The sequence below is a fragment of the Tenrec ecaudatus genome, chromosome 7, assembly GCF_050624435.1.
Source record: "Tenrec ecaudatus isolate mTenEca1 chromosome 7, mTenEca1.hap1, whole genome shotgun sequence".
In the NCBI taxonomy this organism is placed as follows: Eukaryota; Metazoa; Chordata; class Mammalia; order Afrosoricida; family Tenrecidae; genus Tenrec; species Tenrec ecaudatus.
The window spans coordinates 157,588,132-157,608,310 of NC_134536.1; positions in this window are offsets into that span (position 1 = coordinate 157,588,132).

The window sequence follows — 20,179 nt, forward strand, 5'->3', positions numbered from 1 at the left end:
CCCTATTAGGGGCTTAAGAGAGCACCCAAGTCACCTTTATAGTCTCTTGATTAAATGCACAAAGAACATTATTAATGACGGCAATAGGACAAAACTTGGAATTCATTCTAAGACAGGACAACCTAGACCAAAATGAAAATCCTGGTTTCGGATTGTAAGGAGTTTCAAGTCTTGGTTTTCTTGACGACAATGTGGATGTGCTTCAAGTGTTAATGTTTGAGCATCCGCATGCCTGGCAATGCAGGAGGCTGGGCATGACAGTGTGGTCACAGGGTGTGTGGGGAGTGGTTGTCTTTAAATCCCACCATCACTTCACTCTGTGATGACAGTTGATTCTTACATTGAGCTCCACATTATAATAAATCGGAGATTAGAATGCAGTCATCGACTGAAGTGCCTTGCTAGATTAAACCAATCAATCACCTACCACAGAATGCAGTCTACTTATAATTTGCCGTCTTTAGCAAGAGGTTAAAAAAAAAACTCAAGTAACCATGGAACGATTGAAAATGGCTTCAAGAAATGGCCAGATAAAATAGCACTTGCCCGCAGTCTAGCCTCCCTATCAAGTCCACATTGGTATTAGAGACACCCTCTGTGTACGGGAGCGTGTGAGAAAGGCTTTGGGAAAATTCACAACGGTCACTGTTCTGCTGAATGAAGGGAGTAGAATAGCAGATGCAGGGGATGAGGGTAGGAAGTGAAGCGCTGAGCACTGCCCGGGAGCAGCAGGAACTGGAACCCGCATGGTGACAGCAATCTAGGTGGCCGGGCTGTGAACGCTTTAACGTACAATAAAGTGCTCTGGCAGCTGCCTTAAAGAGATATAGGAACACATACTGGTTATGTTTGCCAGTGTTTCCCAAAAGCCCCATTGAGATGCCTCCAGCAGCGAACAAAGGGAGACGAATGAGTCCTTAGCAGTGATGTGGGCAAGGGTCCCTAAATGGCTCTGGCAAATGGCTCAAGGAGTGAGAGGTGGGTCCAGGTAGACTGCGGATCTGGTGACAGGCGGATTCCGTGCCTCCCTTGTGGTGATGGATCACCCAGAAACAACTGTTTCTACCTCACCTTTGGAACTTCTGCAGGAGGCTCCTGCCTTCAAAACTCAAAGTTTGAAGTTGGAACTACGGCTTTCATTGAGTAATCTGTTGTACAAGTTAAAAAAAATGAAGTTTCCAGGCCTGCCCATGATGTGTCCGTGGGCCTTACCTTTAGATAAAACTTAACCCAAAGAGAAATTGCAGTTTCTTTTTAATGATATTGGTTCCTTGTGCAATGGAGGAACTATAGATTCAATACTTCATAAGCTCTCCCATCATTCCTTTATATATGGGAGCAGCCACTTCTGGTCAGTAGACTTATTGCTGGTTATTACTGATGGTTCACCCTGTTCCACTTAGGTGAGGGCAGTTTGCTCATATATTAGTTGTTCACTTAGAGAATTAGCTACGAGACTATCAATGATTATCATGACCTCACAGGGGGTTGCATGACTCCAGAAATTATGAATTTCTGAATTCACCTTCCATACAGAGCCGTGGTTCTCAAACTTCCTAATGCGGCGACCCTTTCATATAGTCCCTCAAGTTGTAGTGACCCCCACAACCATACAATTATTTCCATTACTACTTCATTTTTTGGATACTGTTATAAATTGGGCGACCCCTGTGAGAGGGTTGTTCGACCCACAGGTTGAGAACAACTGATATATAGAGAAAAATACTTAGGAGAGCTATATAATCACGTATGGTTTATATACCAACAAAAGCACCAATTACTACAGAGGTCACTGTCTCTGAAGCACTTGACATTTTTTCCCCCTGAAATTGTCTCAGTTCAAAGGCAATCTAGTCATGGTTTCCTTCTTATGTGTGATCTAGAACAGAAGAGTATTTAAAATTATGTCCTGTTGTTTTGGAAGCAAATATTTAAAAAGAAACAATAGCATTATCTCCACGTGTTTTTGAAAGGCATGGGTTAAAATTCAAGACCGTAACTTCAATGTTTCATCCTATCGCTTTGTTCCCAAGCTGTTAATTTGCTATCGTGTTTTGGCAGAACTGGTCAGGTTCAAATTTCCCCACCCCCTCATATCTGCAAAATATGCACACATTTGAATTATGACTTTCCTACAGGAACTAACAGCTGCATTTGCAAATCATGCATATAAATCAATTACCAAGGCCTATGTACTATAAATGCACCCATTAATTAAGCAATGTCAGATGCTATGAACCATGAAGTTCATTACATCTTTAGCATTCAAAACCAAGGATTATTTGAAGAAGAAACACTAAGTTTACCTAATAGTTAATGAAATTAAGCCGGGTTGTTGCCAACATTCTTATTTTATGCCTGATTCAGTGTTCAAATGTTTATGAATAAAGCACTAACTGCTGAAAGCAGATATGTTGAGATGTAATTACTAGTAAGTTATAACGCACTTGAGGACTCATTATACCAGACTTGGGAGTTTAAGATCACCAGAGAAACACACACTCCAAAAACACAGAGTTTTTATGGCCCAAAAGCTGGAAAGACATAAATGCTGTGGAATTTGTCCTGGCTGAGAGGAAATTTTGATGATCGTCGTGGTATGATTTATGAGGATAACATTTTCCAGTCATTAGGTGGTTGCATTTCAGTGTTGTGACATGATTTGCATATGTGAATATCCCAGCAAATTAGCTTCTGATGACTGCCGCATCTGCCTGGATAAAGAAGCCCTTATCTTGAAACCCATGCAGCTGCCTATACTCCAAAAACAAAATAAAAACCTGCCTGGAACAGAATTGTTCGATTTCTTTTTCTTTTCCTTTGGAAATCTATCGTCGGTGACTTGACACACATGGGTTCAATTTCAGGGGTAAATACATGACTGAAGTGACGAGGTTTATACATCTGTAGACATTTTAAAATCCCTCAAGTTGTCTGCTTCACAAATATTTCCTGGATGGTCCAGAGAAGTCTGACACCTTTTCCCCCAAGCCTCCGTCTGGCTTTGTAAATCCCATGGCTCTCCTTTCTACCCCCAAATAAATTGCATAGCCTCTGACGAGGAAATTAAACCGATTTGTGGCCTAAATTATACTCCCTTCTGTAACAATATGTATACAAGAGGGCTTCAAAAATTTTGTGGAAAAAATCAAATGCAAGATAATGGATTTTTACCACCATTTTTTGAAGTTCCATTGTATACATGCGATTTTTTATTAACCTGTGTACAATCAGAATATGTTTCCTTGTATTGAAGAGAATGATGACTCTAAGACCTTTGTTTGCGAGATAAATAAATTATTGCTTTTCAATCACAGAATTATGGGAAATTAAAGATAGTTTGATTTCATATATGTATTGGGTCTTTCACACATAAAAATATATTTACAGAGAAACTGGGTCATTCGAAACAGATAAATGACATATTCAATCTTAGCAAATGCGTCTATTCAAAACTTTTTTTCCACCTACACTAGTAAGCTTCAGCTTGCTTTGTCCTTGGTATGCATATTACTTTATTAAGAACTTGGTCTTATTCAAAACAAACAACTTCTCCACTGCAGAATGTGGTGCCGTGTCCATATTTATGTATTTATATATTTTTTCTAATGATTTCCATAGATGGATTCCACAGATGGGTTCCTATTTTAGTTCCTTCCTCTAAACACAGATTTTTATGAGATGCATTTTACTCCTTTTAGAACCGTTTGCTGGTTTAGGCATTCTCACCGCCATGAAGTCAATGCCAAGAAGTATTGACCTCATAGGACAGCGTACAGCTCACTGCCCTTTTGCATTTCCAAGGCTGCAACTGTCTTTCAGAGTGGAAAGCTCAGTGTTTTTCCTGAAGAGTGGCTGGTGGTTTTGAAGTGCTGGCATTGTTCTTAGAGGGGTTATACCTTTCTTAACATTTCCTACAAATGCTCCTTTAAAATAAAACTAATTTAACATGTCTTTTGAACACGCATATGAAGTGTTTTAATAGCATCTCTTATTCTATAATATTCATTACACTTATTTCAAAATATGGAAATATTAATGGTGTTAAAGATTTCCACTAGATTAGAATCATATCCCTTTCAGAGTTTTTGCATATAAGATCGGACTTCTGTTAATCAGAAAATCATGAAATGAACTTCTTCAAAATTTGGCAATAAATTTAACTCTGCTAACCAGGAAATATTTCATTATGCTCACTTCCAGAATGGCGTATTCACTTTCCCCCCTAGGTTCCCATCTCCTCTGCGCCCCTCACCAGGTCTTCCATATGGAAGGAATTAAAACAATTTATAGTTTCTCTGCACTCTCTGTAAGTTGATAGAAGAGTCAGCAAATAGTAACTATAGTCAAGAGTTTATTAGACTGAGAATTCCTGAAGTTGTGTTGAAGTGCATCAGCACATCTTTAGGTCAATTGTATAATTTAGGAAGCATAACACCCCAATTTCCTCTTTCTGACTGCATGATTCACCCTGTTTTCATAGTCTCATCGCTTCTATTCATTTTTCTATTAGTTTTTCCCAATGAAGGTATCTCTACTTTCATTTCATTGTTGGCCCTGAGGGGTTTATTATCCTGGATTTCCTGTGTTGCAGGCTCTTATCTATAGCAATGTGCATGCTCTGGTCTAGCCGGATTTATAAGGTAGAATTGGGGTCATGATTATGGGGGGGGGGCATTAAAAAATAGAGGAAAGTTGTATGTTTCATCAGTGCTATACTGCACCTTGATTGGTTCATCTCTTCCTTGTGACCCTTCCGTGATGGCATGTCCACTTATCTACAGGTGGGCTTTGAGTCTCCACTCCATGCTCCCCCTCATTCCCATTGATATAATTTTTGTTCTGGGCCTTTGATGCCTGACACCTGATATCATCTATACCTCATGATCACACAGGCTGGTATGCTTCTATCATGTGGATTTTGTTACTTTTCAGCTAGATGGCTTGTTTATCATCAAGCCTTTAAGACCCCAGATGCTATATCTTTTGATAGCCAAGCACCATCAGCTTTTTTCACTACATTTGCTTATGCAACTATTTTGTCTTCAGGGATTGTGTCGGAAAGGTGAGCATTACAGAATGTCAGGTTATTAGAACAAAGTGTTCTTGCCTTGAGGGAGTACTTGAGTAGAAGCCAAATTTCTGTCTGCTCCCTTAATACTTAACATATAAATATAGGTATATAAATCTATTTCCCTACTGTTATATATAAACATATTTACATATATACATGCCTGTATTTAGATCTCTATAAATGTCCTTTGCCTCCTAGTTCTTTCCTCAATTTCCTTTTACTTTCCTCTTGTCCCACTATCAAGTTCAGCCTTCATTTAGGAGTCAGTAATTCCTCTAAGCTACGTTGACCTTCATTCAGTCCCACCAGGCATCCTATGAACCTCCCTGCCATGGATTTTAGATCACTTGCTGTTCCCTTGTCTCTGGGTTTGTTGATACCCCACTACCTTTTCCCCTGCCTCGCCCTCTTCTTTCTCCTGACCCCCCTCCACTGGTCCCATTGTTTTCTCCTCTGGATTGTTTATCCTGCCTATCTCACCTAGATAGACATGCAAAGACAATAATAAGCACAAAACTAAGACAAACCAAACAAACAAAAAATAACCACAACGACATAAAAAGAAAAGCCTATAAATAGTTCCAGGTCTGTTTGTTGACCTTTAGGAGTGATTTCTGGTCGAAACTGATGGCTCCAAAGGCTATTTTTGGTATTACTGGGGGATTTCATTGCTTTGCTCCTTTTACTGCTTTGTTACACGCCCTTAGAGTTTCACCCCAGTGTGGTGGGGTCAGATCGGACACAATTCCTGCAATGTGCCTCCAGTGTTGTCCCCCATAGTGATATGGGTCACTGAGGGATGTCGTGTGTGTGTCTCACCCTAAATGCCTGCTATCTGTGACAAGTATAAATATCTATACTTTTACCCTGAGTTCCTCCAAAAGATGAATCAGAAAATGTAGGCGTGGGGAGTTGCAGGGAAAGAGATTCAGGGAGCAGAATCAGGAGGAAAGGATAGTGTCAAGGGAAAGAATAAAAACCAACCCAATGACATATTGTCAAGCTGGCCACCATTAATTGCAGTGTTCTTGAGCCAATAAAACCTTCTAAGAAGGTCTATGGGCACCGTCTCAGGACTGTAACCCCTTGCATCAAACACGTGTAGCAAGCATTTACCTGTGGACTCTCACTCTCCTTGGTCAAGGTTGGCTTTAAGAACTCCAACTTCCTCACACTGTCAGGCTAATCATGTATTACTGTATGAAAGTTTCCTGTAGCTATCTCAGACAATGCCAAAAGCAGAAGGTAAAAGCACCACTAATACACGTACATGAGGTTACTTCAATAATGTGATAAATTGATTACCATAGCAGTAGCCACAGAAAAAGAAGATTTCAAGAGGATGTGAATTGATGCATTACCAATATCTATCATATATTTAGCTGATTATTGTTACTTCCCATGAGTCTTTCTTCAAATGTAAGTGAGTTGGGCTGGTGTGTTAGGGTTCTCTAGAAAAACAAATCCAGAACGCTAATAATTTTATCTATATTTATACAGATAGATATATAACATAAGAAATAAACAGTTAATTAAATTATAAAGCAGTAAAAATGGCTCAGTGCAACTCACCCCCATGAGACAGTTATGAGACACTGGCAGTACTTTAAGTCTTGAGGGGCGCCCGGTAGTCCTCTGTAAAGAGATTCAGGCTATCTGGGCACAGGCAGCAAACAGCAAGGCAGGTCACCAACAGTCAGCTAGATGACAGGTTCTGACAGTCCCCAACTCAAGAGATGTAAATTCCATGGTGTGGTGAAGCAGGTCTTGAGGAACCTCAAATTACAGCGACACAGTCCATGGGTTAGGTTCCCACAGGTAGTGTAGCTTGCAAATTGAGGCACAGAACAAGCAAGGCAGCTGCACACTGATCCAATGATCAAAGAGCAAGAGACAAGAGAGGCGAGGCTCACTGAGCCATTTATCTCTCTGCCCTTAAATGAATCCTGCATGTGTTCATTGGCCATGTTGGCACAATAAACATTAACTATCTCAGCTGGGTTGGCTAGAGAAAATCAGTGACACTCATAAATGTATAAGAAAGGACTTTAAACAACACTGCTCGATATGAATAAACTATTGAATGATATGTTGTTTGGATTATGGCCCAGTAAAAGTTTTATTTTTTAAGAAAAAAATAATTTTATAGCTTGAAGACATTATAACATTGTTCAAGTCAAGTCCATTGGTCCAAAGCTAGCCAAAGCGTTCTTCAGACTCATGAAATTGAAGTCCAGTGATGCAATAAAGTAGAAGCATGATGCAGGGAGACCCCATGCCGGCAGCTGCATAATCCAGTGGATCTGAGGTCGGGGATACATGGCAGAGCGCCATCTCCAGGTGGACTCTCAGGGCTGGCAGCCCACATGATCTCACCCCTGTAGACAGACGAAAAATTCCATCAAGCAGAAGACAAATGGGCAGAGATAAAAAGCAGGGGTCCCTAGTGTCTCTTTTATTAAAAAGTCACACCTCTCTGAAGCATCTTCAAACTGTGACTTGATTGACAGGTTGAACTCTACCCCTCCCCTTTCCTGCAAATTCAAGTTGACAAAAAAAAATCTAACTCCCACAGTAGCCTTCAACGGAAACATATCATAAGATAGTACTTACATTAGAAGTTCTTAAGTTTTCTTTCAAATTTACCGGAGATACAATTAAGACCCTATCAATCATTTATGATTTATAATAAATTAACACATATTTCCTTTATTTGATCTTGACATGGAAAATTATATTAGGGTTCCTTTCACGCCAAATACCTCCATACTTCCTATTTCCCTTTTCCTATCAATTATCTTAAAATAGTTTAAAAAGAATTTTTGTTACGTCAATATTCAGTGTTGACATTGTGACTTTGAATGTATCACGAACAGTTGAAGCAGAAAATCTACTAATATTATATCTTCTCATATAACTTTTCTTCAGTTTCCTGGAGAGAATAGTAGTATTTTTATGTTTTTGCTTTTTAGCTACTTGTTTTTTATGGTTAATATTATATGTTGACTGAGATTATGATTATTAGTGTTTTGGCATGTGAACTTCTGTGAGCAGCTAATCAGTTGAAAGGGGAATTTCCTTACCTATATGATCTGCTTTCAATATTTAAGCAGATGTTTTGAAAAAAATTCTCTCTTCACCCTTTGCTTCTACTTCTCTCTCTCCTACTTCTACAGTCTTCTTGTGTGACTTCTTGTAATTGAGAATTAAGTCTGTGGAATGCTAGAGTCTGTCACCAAACCCATAGATCTTGGATTCACCATCACTAGTCATCCTATGAGCCATCAGAGAACTTTGGTCTACAATATAATTATGCAATTATATTGAGTTGTGACTCAGTAGTCCTCAATTGTGTGACACATTTCCTTGAAGTAAATACCTATATATTTTTTACATAAATTTCATTGATTTTGCTTTTCTAGAGAACCCTGGCTAAGACACCATCCATCCTTAATCTTCTATGATAAAACTTTTGAATCTACATATAGTGAACAGTCAGAGATTTTTTAAATGTCACTACTTTTAACATTCAGCTCATGTCTCAATGTAGAATTTCCATAAGCTGTGATATAATTTCCATGGTAATCTTTTCCCACCTCTAGGTTCCCACAATGTTTTATTATTTCTTGGTTTATCTATTAAGACAGTATTATGAAAGATACTTTTTATTTGAACTTTTACATTTTGAATGCTCCTGTGTTCCCTAGCATTAATTTAGTTTGCGCATTTTAGTAGCTCCATAGTCTGTTGTCAATTTGAGACTTAAGAGTGAAGGGGTGGAGTTTAGCCTGTCAATCAGGTCACAGTTTGATGACCTCAGTTGGTGGCCCTAAGAGACAGATTCACTCCCTGTGAGATATGCTTGCTGACAAGACACATGGAGCTACGCTAGATCCCTGGGGCTTAAGGAACCACGTGGAGACCCCTGACAGCACTAAGATGCCTGTACCGCCACTGGATCCACATGACTTTCCACCCACTGGCCTGTGCTCATCCTGTATTCAGTTCCATTTCATCTATTGCATGAGTCTGAAGAGGAATTTATGCTAAGTGTCAGACATATGGGCTAATATTGGACTTATGGACTTGATCTGGACTGGGCTGGGATGTTTAGCACAAAAAAGAAAATGACCGCTTATTCATATAAATTTTCAGCATTTTAAAGACAATGCTTCATTGCTTTAAAGCTACCAGATTGTCTCTTGAAAGATCTCATGCCACTCTGATTTCTGGTCTTCATATGTATTATATTTTTTATTATTGGGTAACCCTGCTGGTCTTTGAAGTAGTGAAAATATAGCTTCCAGTTTCCCAACAAAACGCAAGCCACCGCAATGGGACAAACTGAATCAATTTATTGATGTCCGCACAGCAACTTTTTGGAAGTTTTTATTTAAATTATTTTGAATGCATGAATTTTCTTAGGCAAAACTGACAATATTGAGTCTCTATCTATGAAATTGAAATACCTTCCATTTAGTTAAATTCTCTAAGATTTTTTTATCAGAATTGTATCATTTTTCTCGTACATATACTTTACATATTTTTAGAGTTCCATTTTAATATTTCATAGCTTGGCATTAATGTAAATAAGTAGTGCTGTATTTTAAATTTCAAATTGATTTATTTTTAGAAATTTACCCTAAATATTTCTCAGAGTTATAATTTCTTTTCTAAATTTTCCTATCTTAACAGGCATGCTGCCCAGCTGTTCATGAGAGTCTCTCCCTTATTAATCACGTTGTTGTGTGTCATGAAATAGATTCTGCTTTACAGCAACCCTATAGAACTTAGTAGAACTGCCTCATAGATTTAGTAATCTTTACATGCAAAGATATTCGATCCTTTTCTGCTGTGGAATTATGGGTGGTCTGCACTACCAACCTTTTGATTGGCAGTCAGACACTTAAACAGTACTCCCCAACGATTCGGTTATTAATCCTCATTAGCATCAAGTTGACTCACACTCATGGTCACCTTAAATTCTCTTTCCGATGATTACAACATCTGAATCACTTCTCAGTTTGGATTTATGGATTGTTTTTTCCATTGAAAGTGGAGTGTTTTTATTTAACTTTTTTGTGTGGATTGAAATAATTGACTGAATGCTAAGAATTTTTTCTCTAACTGTAAAAACTTAGGTAAATCATTTTTATACCTGGAATTGAGTAAAGTCAACCTTCTGGTAGACTATTGAAACAAGGTTTGAGTCCCAGTGTTCTAAAACGGAATGAAAATTTTAAGAAATCAGATATATAGAAAAAAAAGACAAGTGGGAGAAAGAAGATAATTATGCATGGAACATATAAGAAGAGTTATCCAAATTGATGAATGGAATTTATCAGTCCTTTCCTATATGTTAATGACCTGTTGAGTGCCTATGACAACCAAGAGAGAGAGAGAGAGAACCACCCAAATTTTCTGAAATATTATAAAAGAAAATGATTCTAAGTAGATTTTAGTGGAGCTTCCAGACCAAGAACCAGACTACAAAGATAGTATAAACTGTCCACTTCTGAGGGTTTTTTTTTTTTTGGTGGGGTCATGATAGGCATGTTCCAGTTGGTTCCAACTCATAGCAACACTCTGTACAACAAATTAAAATATTGAGAGGTCCTGTATCCTGAAAATTATTGTTATGTTTGAGCCCTCTGTGTCACTGCCTTCCTCTTTTTCATGATCCATTTACTTTACCAAGCACGACGTCCTTCTCAAGCGATTGGACTCTCTTGATAACATGTCCAAAGTACACGAGATGAATCCTTGCCATCCCTGCTTCTAAGAAGCATATCTGGTTGCACTTCTTCCAGGATGGATTTGTTTGTTTTCTCAGCAGTCCATGGTACTTTCAATATTCTTCACCAGCACCATAATTCAAATGCAGCAATTCTTCAGTTTTCCTTATTCCATGTCCAACTTCCCTATCCATAGGAAGCAATTGAAAATTTCTTGGGTCAGGTGCACTTGAGTCCTCAAAGTCACATTCTTTCTCTTCAGTACTTTGAAGAGGTCTTCTCTAGAAGACTTACCAAAGGCAATGCACTATTTGCCTGTTACTTCTATAGAAATCGATTGTGGGCCCATACAGGTTAAAATCCATGACAACTTCAATCATCACTGTTGATCGTGATGTTACGTATTGGCCCATTTGTGAGGATTTTGGTGTCCTTCGCATTGAGTTGTAATCCATATTGAGGGCTGTAATCCTTGATCTTCCTCAACGAAGGCTCCAAGTTCACCTCACTTTAAGCAAGCAAGGTGGTATCATTTGCATATCTCAATGTGTTGATAAGCCTTTTTAGTCTGGAAGCTCTGCTGAAATCTGTTCACTTGGGTGACCCTGCCGGCATTTGAGATACTGGTGCCATATCTCCCAGCATCACAGCAACACACTAGCCACCGCCATACGACAAACCGACAGACAAATGGCGGTCTGAGGGATTATTCATGGACACCTAGTAAATCCCAGCTGAGCATTGTCAGATATGCTGAAATCATTATGAATAGCAGAGGGTCCTTTTTAGATAGAGTGCCAAATGATGAGCCACTCAGAATACATTCAAAATATGAATGGAGAAGAAGAGCCATCTTAATGTAGAGTCAACCATAATGATGTGGATAGAGTAGAGCTCTTGAGACCTTCATTTGGGGACTGAGCGCACTCAAAATGAGAAGGAAAAAAACTGCAAACATTTATGCATAATCAGTGCATGGAATGAGGATGGCTCAGGAGTGGGCAGAGTTTTGTCATGTTGTATAGAGGGTGCTTATGAGCTGCAACTGATTTGAAAGCACATGATCCCAACAGTAATATTTTCCAACTTACTTTTCCCCGCTATTTGCTAACTACTTAAAATCACTTGAAATCAAGAGGTAGTTTATGAGCAGATAAGCGAAAAGGAAACCGAGTGTATTTAAGCCATCATTTTAAACTGTTAGAAGTTATTGTCTCGTGCCGTGTAGCACAGCCTTCTTGCCTCCCTGGTCAATATGAAAGACTGGCACTGTGGGACATGAATGTATTCAAAGGCAGGCATTCAAATCACAGATGCATCTCTAAGTTTCTGTCCAAAGACCCTAAAGGGAGAAGGCATTGGGAACTTCAGAGGGTTTTGATCATGGAAATGTTCTGTAGAAGATGACAATAGTTTCAATGATTAATAAAGTCATCCTCAACAGGGATCTAAAGCATGTACACTATTGAAGCCGCTAGCAGACATAGATGTTTAACAGTCAGAAAACTGCTTTTAAAATGTTGAAGCAAGGTATTGCGACGCATAGATTATGTTTTCAATTCAACCAGAAAGCATCGCCAGGAGAAGTTGCTTAAAAATCAACCTTTGGCAAGTGATATGGCCCATTAATTGTAATAAGTTCCAAATGCTTTCGTGACAACATATTTGCCATGTTTAATCAGGTGACCTATTTGAGGCGGAATTACTACCTACCTGCTAGTCGAGTACCCGAGTCTGTGGTAGTTGACTTAGTGGTTACAGCACTATAAATCTAAGAAAATTGGATTTAACTATCACCTGGAAATTGCCTCTAAAAATTTCCTTACCAAAGTCATTATAGGAAATTATGATCCAAATTGCCCATCATTAGCATTTCTAAGAGCATAGCTTGGAGAGTCTTTAGAAGTTGTTTTTAGGTTTAGTATGCATGTTCTATATGATAATAAGATTCTTTTTCCTTTGTGCATTTTAGCAGTAGCTAATCCATTTGTGACACGGATGAATGTGCCTAGGTGTGATCACGATTTGCTTAAGTAAAACAGTCACTCTATTTTCTTGTCAACTGACTACATTCAGGACTTATGGGAAAGTTTCCTTTGGATCTTCCTTGGGATATAATTTTAGGTTGACAATACTGAGGGAAAATCTTGTGATAAACATTTAAAGACAATATTTTGTAATTAAAATGTGCATTCTTCCCCAAGGAGGGCATTACAGGTTTTCTCCTCTTATTGGCAAAATGCATATACTCCGTAGAACAAGGCCTTTTTCAGTCCAAGGGCCATTCAATGGAGGATTTAGACCCTTATACATATTAAAGAGAGTTGTTGGGTGCTGTCAATGGGAAGGCACTCGCTGCTAAATGAAAGATTAAAGCTTCCAATGTACCATCATGCTACCCTAAAAGAAAGGTCTGGGAAGCTGTGTTTGAAAAATCCAACACTGAAAACTGTGTGCAACATGATTCTATCCTAACCCACGTGAGGAGTTATGAGTTGGAGTTCTATCTCATAGTGACATGTTTGATTTGTGTTCTTAGGAATTAAGCTGAGTTTCCTCTTTTCGAGTAGAGTTGGAGTGGAGAGGGAGTGGCTCGGTGATCCATAAGTGGGAAAGCAGAACAGCAGTAAATGTTTTGGAGTTAACACAGCTGTACGACCTGTGTCCCCCATTTTCTGACCTGTGGAGGTGAGCTCCAGCAGGTTACTTCACACTGAGCCTTGGCTAGCTCGCTCACACAGATACTAAACTAATAGGACGATCTCATTGGAGGATTTGAGGAACTAACTAAGCCACATACCCACAAGTCCTCAAATAAATTTCCGTTTCTATTAATCGATGGGTCTTACCTATGATCTGAGTTCCACATAATTGTAAATTGCATTTAATCTTGTCCTTTTAGTATCCAGGAAATTATTAGGAAAAGAAAACAACTTTAATGAATGACCTACTTTATGCAAATATTTAATATTATAAAACCCAATAGATAATTTTCAATTGTCAGTTTCCTTTCTCAAAAGCCTCATTGTATATTGACTATGAAGATTCATCAGCAAATTTTGTTATGATTTCAGAGAGCTCATAATTGCTTAAAAGTCACAGAATACCATGACTAGTATTTATATTTTTCCTATTGCACATTTAACTGTAAGAACTGTACCTCATAAATATTAAAGTTCAATAAATAAGGTGAAATATAGTTTTGAGTTTGGCCCATCAAATATGTATCTATTTTATAATTTTTTAATATGTTAAATATTTTTGTGCAATTTCCTAAAAATACCATCCCAACAAAAGCATAACTATTTAACAAAAATAGTTATCCTACTATATCATGAAAAGCCTCATTAGTTTTTTATGATAATTAGCTATTACTGCATCAAAAATTATTAGCTATAATTAAACAAAGGTTCTCTGGAAAGTGAACCAGCATGAATACTTCTTGTCAGTAAATTAAATTGAAAAATCCTTGATTAAGCAATATACACCTAATTTGACATAAAAATGCTGACTTCTCCCTCAAGAACAACTATGGACTCTATTAAAATGGAAATCTTTTATATGAATATCAATTAACAAAAAAGTTCATTCATATGATGTCCTGGTATAGAATAAAAACCATGTACTACATTACATATACAAAAGTCAGGTGAGTTAATATTGATGTCACACAACAAAATAACAACCAAATGTATACACCTAAGTTAAACAGGTTCATGAAATAAAATATATGTTTTTTGGAGAATTCCCTTCTCTTGTTACATTATTTTGGAAGAAAGAGGAAGTTTTCTACTCCCTTAAATAAGTACAGCATCAGAAACTCACAAGGGCAGCTCTACCTTGTCCAATAGGGTTGCTATGAATTGGCACTGACTTGATGGTAATGAATTTTAATAACATTTTAAGCACACTTTGGCTTCTGTGTTTCACACTTTGGCTTCTGTGTTTCTGTGTGTTTGGGGGGATGTGTCTTGAGGGAAGTGGTCAGATAAATTTCAGACCTAATTTCTACAAACATTCACAGGACATGCTGAATGGTCAATGAGTAGTGAAAAACATTCATGTAATAGAAATATTTGGTGATCTCCTTTCACTAGGACCCAAACCAAAGTGCCAGAGTTATGAATGGTGTTAATATAATGGAATTCAAGCATCTTTTCTATGCTAGAGTATTTTTCTTTCAAGAAATTTAGATTATAATAAAGGAAAAGAGTTATTGCTGATTCGGTATCAACGAATTCAGGTTTGTGGGGTTTTTGGGGTTTTTTTAGATACTAATATATGCCTTTGGCTCTTCTTTCTCTTACCATCATAAAAAACAAAAACCTGGTGTTATTGTCAAAGCTCTATGTATATAACTAAGATGAGAAAATGTGTCTCCTTGGATGTTTTGAGTTTATTTTCACCAAATCAGTATCCCTTCCGTATTAGGCTGGTTTTTTTCCTAGAGAAACAAATTCAGATATATATATATGAATTTCAGAGCAAGAAAGAAATGTGTATCCAGGAAGGAATTTATATCACAGAAATGTCCCACCTGCTCCAATCCAGCTCTAGTCCACGAGTCAGATGCTAACAGGAAGCCCCTTCAGACGCATGTGACTGCTGGCTGATGACGCAGGAAGGTGAAGTGGGCAACTGGGAAATCATGGGCCAATAGAGGCAGAGTCCATGGATCCAAAGTTGACAGCAACATGTCAAGGCAATAACAGTCCTCGGAAGCAGCAGGGCACATGGGCCCCCTACTCTAGAAGCTAGACACATGATCCAAGCAAGCAGGAAGAGGAGAGGCGTAATGGAGAGACAAGTTCTCCACAGCATCTCTTATGAAAACACCACATCACAAAGCGGACATCATCAGGCTGTGTGCTGACTGAGTAATTGAACCTTTCCATGGGTGTAATCAAGTTAACACAAAGCTTAATGATCACACTGTCCTTCAGTTCAAGAGAATAGGCAAAGGGGGAAAGGCAAATTATTTTCAGATGTGAATGGATGTCTAGAAAGTCGCCTGATCTACAGGCCAGCCAGTCACATTTTCTTAAAGATCATTTTAATGTTGTAAAGGCATCATGCTTCATTGTTTTTGGCTTTCCAGGTTATTCTACAAAATATTCAGAGATTTTTCTGGTCCAGGTCCAAAGAACCCACCCCAGGAACTCTTTGTAATGGTTTAGGAGATGAAGTGTTATTTTTGTGTGTGTTTTGCGGGGAAATGTTATATTAATGAAATCCAAGGATTGGAGAAATCCAAGGATAGGATTCATTTAGCTAATTCACATTTCAGTGATGTGCCATGTCTTCAAGAGATGTGTGTTTGAAAATTTTTGAAGATCTCATTTATGTTTCTGCGTAGATAAGAGCAGTATTTTCCATCCACCTGGTCTGTGCTACTGGCAATGAGATCAGATTTGACTTAAACTCAACTGTGGAAGAAGACTTAGATGAGCTAAGGAGCTGGGGATTTGTTCCTCCACGCAAGAAACTGAGCAGAGAAAGATTCCTAAAGATACGTTGTTGGTGTTTATGTTTTTTGTTGCCATTGAGTTGATTATGATTAAAAAATGTAAGCATACTGCCAGATTTTATTTCCAAGGTACTGGGTCAATTTGAACTGTCAAATTACCTGTTAGTAGTCCACTGCACCACACAGGGATTACTCCTAAAGGTATAGAATTTCTCAACTAAGAAATAGAAACTTCTTCTATCCATTCTGTTTTCTCTTTACTGTGATTGGAGCTGGCATGGTTTCAGAATCTATATTCCATGCAAGTCACATGGCTCAAATTTGTATTATTTCAGAATCTTTCAGTTTGTCAAATTAAAGCCCTTAATATTTTTTTCTTCCAAAATATGACTACGAGAAACACTAATATACAAAATTGCTATAATGTCCTTTAAAAGATTTCTGACCTCACAGATATGCAAGATAGGCAAACACTCAGAATAAACCAAAGCAAAAATAAAAAGAAGAAGGGGAGAAGATGGAAGGTGAACAAAGGTGGATGGTATATGGAAACTCAGCGCCTTAGGGCTTGCCTGGTCTACAACATCAATACGATATTATGCATAATTGTTTTAGACAGTGGTAAATAGGAATTTTTTCCATACTCCATTTTCCTATGGCAGCTAGCATAAAAAGTCATGGTTCAAAGGGCCTCATACATGTTAGAACCTAGAACTTAACTGTCTTTTGTTGAGCTTCAGTCTCTGGGATCAGTCAGAGAATAACTTTTCATTGAGCACTTGCCATTTGCTACGCATAAAGCGGTGTTTGGATCAGGTCCTTGAGAGACCAAAAAAGACCATGCTTAGTGAGGTTTAGAGTCTTGGGAAGAAGAGAGCCATTTCTCATGCTATGGGGAACTTATCCCAGGAGACAGTCTCCTTGAATTCCTCCCAGGAGGCGTAAAGGATGTGGAGAAGTATAGGAGTCTTCCAGGTAGGTGGACCAGGATGGCGGGCCAGAAGTGGCGCAGACGCAGATTCTTTTGAGCACATCGGAGAAATCCAGGAGGAAAAGGCCAGGGAATCAGAGCATATAGAACATGGTGTATTAGGGACTTGGGATTTTAGCTTCAGTGTAATGTATAGAGAGTGAATGGCTTTAAGTTTGCTCATGATAAAATTAGGGCTACTTTCTTTTGTTCTCAGTGCAGTGGTATTTGTACAACAAATTAACATAATTGACTATAGCGATATAGAAGGTGGAATAGGGCAGATGAGGTTGAATTAGTCACTAAAACAAGATATTAGTGACCTAAACTAAATAACAATATGAATAACATGAATGGACATATTTGTACATTTAATCGAATGTATATGTATTCCATGTAGAGAGACATAAATCATATCAGAATAAAGCTATGCATTTTTAATACTGTGGTGAGAAGTGATCACATTCATTTAATAGAGAAGAAGCAGGTCTGGAGCAGGAGGAGAATCTGTAAATTACCGTGTCATCTATCAAAGAGAAATTGTTGAACAGACTTGTGCTTAAGAGGTCTGGAGTATTGATGAGAGATAGCTGGACCTCAATGAGATGTTTGTGAGAAAGCACTTGCTTGGTGTCTCAGTTTACTGATGTTGCTGAAATCAAACATACCACAAGGGGTAGTTTTAAAGAAAAGAAATGTATGTCTTCTCAGTTCAAGAGGCTAACAATCCAGTCAGTATCTGGTTTTCATAGGCCATATTTCATGCTGTTTTTAGAGCTACAGTGATTGTTGGAGATCTGGACTTACAGATTTACCTGATGTGCTTTGTTGTTTGTGTTAGGTGCCTTCAAGTCATTTCCAAGCCCATTTTGGGAAGAACAAAACACAGCTGGGTCCTGTGGCATCTTCATAAATTTATATTTGAGCCCCTTGTTGCAGCCACTAGGTCAAGCCATCTTGTTAAGGTTCTTCTTTTTCACTGCCATTCTGTCTTACCAAGCACGATGTCTTCATCCGGGGACTGGCCTCTCCTGATAACCAGCCTCTCTCGTTAACATGATTGAGTCGGGCCACCCTTGACTCTAAGGAACATTCTGATTGGACTTCTTCCAAGACAGATTTGCTTGTGTTTTGGAAGTCCATGGTATGTTCAATATTCTTCTCCAGCACCACAATTTAAGTGCATACGTGTTTCTGTGGACTTCCTTAGTCAATGTCAAACTTTGACATGCATATAAGGCAATGGCTTGTGTCAAGTGCACCATGGTCATCAAAGTCACATCCTGGCTTTTCAGCCCTTGGAAGAGGTCAGGTGCAGCAGATTTACCCTGTGCAGTGCATTGTTTGATCTCTTGGCTGCTTCTTCCTTGAGCATTGATGGTGGGTCCCAGCAAGACGAAATCCTAGACAACTTCAATTTTGTCTGTTTATCACGATGTTATCTACTAGTCCAGTTGTGAGGATTTCATTTCTTCACATTGAGTTGTAATCCATACTGAAGGCAACAATCCCAGATCTTGATCAGCAGTGTTTCAAGTCCTCCTCAATTTCAGCAAGCAAGATTGTGTCATCTGCATATCACACCAAACAAAGACCTCATCCATTAGTACAGGATTTCAACTTTAAGAGGGGCGCAATTTAATACATATGAGATGACATCGGACCAATTAGAAAGAGCAAAGACTCCTAAGCAATGAATATAGACAACAGGAGGAGCCCACAAGCCAAATAGCGTGAACTTTAGTATTTAATGGATGAGATGCTTTAAGAAAGAAATGACAATGCTATGCTTTTCTGTTTTGTTTTGTTTGTCTTTGATGCCTGATCCCTTCCATGCCTTGTGATCTCACAGACTGATGTGATTCTTCCTGTGGGCTTTGTTGTTTCTCAGTTAGATGATCCCTTGTTTATCTTCTAGTCTATAGGACCCCAGATTCTATATCTTTTGAAAGCTGGGCACCATCAGCTTTTTTCACTGCATTTGCTTATGCACCCACTTTGTTTTCAGTGATCGTGTTGGGGTAGGCTCGTGTGCTTCTTCCATGCAGGCTTGTTATTTCTTAGCTAGATGTCCACCTGTTTATCTTCAAGCCATTAAGATGCCAGACACTCTATCTTTTGATAGCTAGGTACTATCAGCTTTCTTCACCATTTTTGCTTATGCACCTGTTTTATCCTCAGCGACAGCGCTGGGACAGGCTGGTGTGTTTCTTCCATGTGGGTTTTGTTGTTTCTCAGCTAGATGGCCGCTTGTTTACCTTCAGGCCTTTAAGACTTCAGATACTATATCTTTTGGTAGCTGGGCACCATCAGCTTTCTTCACCACATTTGCTTTTTCAGCCATTGTCTTCAGTGATCATGCCAGGAAGGTGAGCATATCAGACTGCCGAATCATTAGAACAAAGTGTTCTTGTGTTGAGGGAGTACTTGAGCACGGAAACACTGTCCATCTGTTTCCTTAATACTAATCCTATACATGTATGTATGTAGATCTATTTCCCCCTCGTCATATATAAATAGCTTTATATGCCTGTATTTAGATCTCTATAACTACCCTTTGCCTCCTAGTTCTTTGCTCTATTTCTTTGTACTTTCCTCTTGTCCCACTATCACGTTCAGCCTTAATTTGGGTTTTAGGAATTCCTTTCTATTACATTGCCCTTGATCCAGCCTTGCCAGACCTCTTACACCTTCCTTGTCAATGATTTTGGATCACTTGTTGTTCCCTTGCCCCTGGGTTTGTTAACACCCACTTCCTTTTTCCCACCTCCCCTTCTCCCATGTCCCCTCAGAGCTGGAGCTGTCAGCCATTGTTCTCTCTTCTGGCTTGTTTATCCTGCTTATCCCTTCCAGGTAGACATGATATCTGCCATCAGATATCAGGAATCAAAGACAAAAAATGATAGCATTATGAATGAGGGGGAGTCCTGACT